At 41.3% G+C, this 2,500-nt stretch overlaps 1 long non-coding RNA gene across 1 annotated transcript in view; it reads left to right on the top strand.

The window, feature by feature from the left end:
- The window catches only part of LOC125039233, a 16,299-nt gene extending 14,469 nt beyond the window's left edge, over positions 1-1,830 (top strand). The window contains exon 3 of the long non-coding RNA XR_007116109.1: positions 1-1,830. This exon is cut by the window's left edge and continues 1,635 nt beyond it. This is a non-coding gene — a long non-coding RNA (uncharacterized LOC125039233).
- The last annotated feature ends 670 nt before the right edge of the window (positions 1,831-2,500 follow it).

Here is a 2,500-nt window from a genome sequence, read left to right as displayed (position 1 = left end):
AAGAAGAAAAACAAGGGAGGAACGCCACTCGCCAAAGCCCTTGCAAGGTGCCGACCGTCCTCAGGTAGTGTACCTATATATCACGAGTTGCCACCCAGACACACACGAGGAAGATGTTGAAGACTTACTCGAAAATAAGTTCAACAACATTTCCAATGTGAAATCTTTCAAAACTAAAATGACACGTAATTATTACTCAAGCTTCACAGTCGCTATAAGGGGCAAGAATATAAACCCATTTCTTTTCTTAGAATCCGACGTCCTTCCCAATAATATAAAAGTGTTCCTCAATAGAAACAAGTACAAAGGCGAGCAGAATGCTTGGCGTTACAAATCCGGCGGTCAAATCACTAAACGCAATCAGAATAGAGCACATCAATGCACAGTCACTCCTCGGTCACTTCGAAGAAATTGAAAAGATAATTAAGGAGAGAAATGTTGATTTTGTGTATTAGTGAAACCAGCTTCACCAAGAAATATCAAACAGTTTCATCAGCATCCCAGACTTTCATGTTTACAGACGTGATGCAGGTCGTGGAGGTGGAATCTGCAGTTATATAAGAGATATCTTTAAATGAAATAAGATCTCTACAGCTAAAAGTAATACAGCAGCAAAGGGCTTCGCGGTACTGTACAGTATGTATCCTTCCTCGTCGGCACAATCTATTGACATCCTTTCGTCACTGCAGACTCTTTTGACGATCTTGAAAATATTTTCAGAGAAATGTCAATAAAGAAAAAACCTCTTTTTATTTTCGGTGATTTAAATGAGGATTTAGATCAACTATATGCAAAGTTAATTGGGATAATTAATAAAAAAAAATAAACAGCATATAACCAAGCCTGCAAGGATTACAAGAAAATACCTCACCCATATTAGATGTTATAATAACAAACAGACCCGATATTACACTTCACACAGACGCTGTCCCATGCTACATTGCTGATCACGAGCTTTTAACCATGACCTTAAATGTAAAAAAAAAAAAAATCGACAACCAGTCACTAAAACGCGCGATCCTCAGTTACCCTGCCAACATCTTATAGCCGTCACTCTCAGAGATCTTAACGACAGAGGACGTTGACAGACACGTTGATCTAACAGATATGATCAAGTAAGGCATAGATGCTTCCGCTCCTGGTGAAACAAAAACAGTTAGACGTCCACCCGCCCCTTGGGTAAATGACAACACTAAAAGGGCCATAAATGAAATAAATAATACTCACAACTTTCTCAAGATAAACAGATTTGACACGACCCTTTTGGATGAATATAAACATAAGAGAAATATGACAACATTCTTCCACTGTGCGAAAACAAATCATTTTAAAAATAAGTTCAATGAATGTAGAAACGACTATGGAAATTAGCTAATTCACTTGAAACTAAAAAGAAATATGATATATATATCCCTTATTTCCATGAATAACACAGAATCATACAAGGAAATTACTCAAACAGGTAACATAACGGGTGCCCATACGAGGCAAAATAACTCCCTATATATCAAAAGATCGAATGATCGAATACAGAACCGGCCAAGAAATATGCAAATCCGAGGACTGATGGTCTGGAACCAACTACCAGAAACTATTATAAACATCTCCAACCAAAAAACATTGAAAACAAAAGTGAAAGAACATTTCTGAAATATCAATGGTTTAAACATCAAGCCAAGCACGATATTTCAGTCCACTTTTTATATTAATTTTCTGTCTAATTTTGTTACATATGCAATGTGTATCTATGTATGTAATATTATATTACATAATGTAAACACCATAATTGTAAATAGAAAACCCATTAATAGAATAAAGTTTTTGAAATTAGATTTCGATATAATCTCCCTCTCCCTCCTTCTCTCTCTCTCTCTCTCTCTCTCTTTCTCTCTCTCTCTCTCTCTCTCTCTCTCTCTCTCTCTCTCTCTCTCTGAGTCTAACCGCCGTGGTGATCGGACGCGTTTTCGCCTCCTCTCCGCCTCACCCAAACAACTCAGCAAACCATGGCAACTCGTGGACCCGCAACGTCAGAGGGAAATCTGGCTACCCCCCCCCCCCCCCGGGTTGAAGGGGGGCCAACCGAGGGGTTTCCCCGGTGCTTTCTCGTGCAGCCATCAAGCGCTCTTTTCCCCAGAGTGATAGGGGACCCTTAGCCCAGGATATCGAGCTCCCTTCCCAGGGTCATGGGACCTCCGCCCAAGGACACGGGCCCCCCGGTAGCGCGGGTCATAGCTGCCCCCCCCCCCCCCCCCCCCCCCCCCCCCCCCCCCCCCCCCCGCCGCCCAAAACGATGGGCACTCCCACGGCTGCTCCCCCACCCAGGGTAACGGGTACGTCAACTCAAACATTGAAAACAGTGCAAACAATGAAAACAATGAAAATTTAGCAGTGTATCAGATTGGCAACATAATAATAGTGCTTATCACAATTCTATGCTTTGTTGCTACGAAAAAAGCATGGGCTAGATTGATTATCTATGATCAGGTCAAAAAACTCTTTG

This window comes from Penaeus chinensis, chromosome 26 (genome assembly GCF_019202785.1).
Source record: "Penaeus chinensis breed Huanghai No. 1 chromosome 26, ASM1920278v2, whole genome shotgun sequence".
In the NCBI taxonomy this organism is placed as follows: Eukaryota; Metazoa; Arthropoda; class Malacostraca; order Decapoda; family Penaeidae; genus Penaeus; species Penaeus chinensis.
The sequence above is the reverse complement of the archived record's forward strand: the minus strand, read 5'-3'. Positions and strand labels throughout refer to the sequence as shown.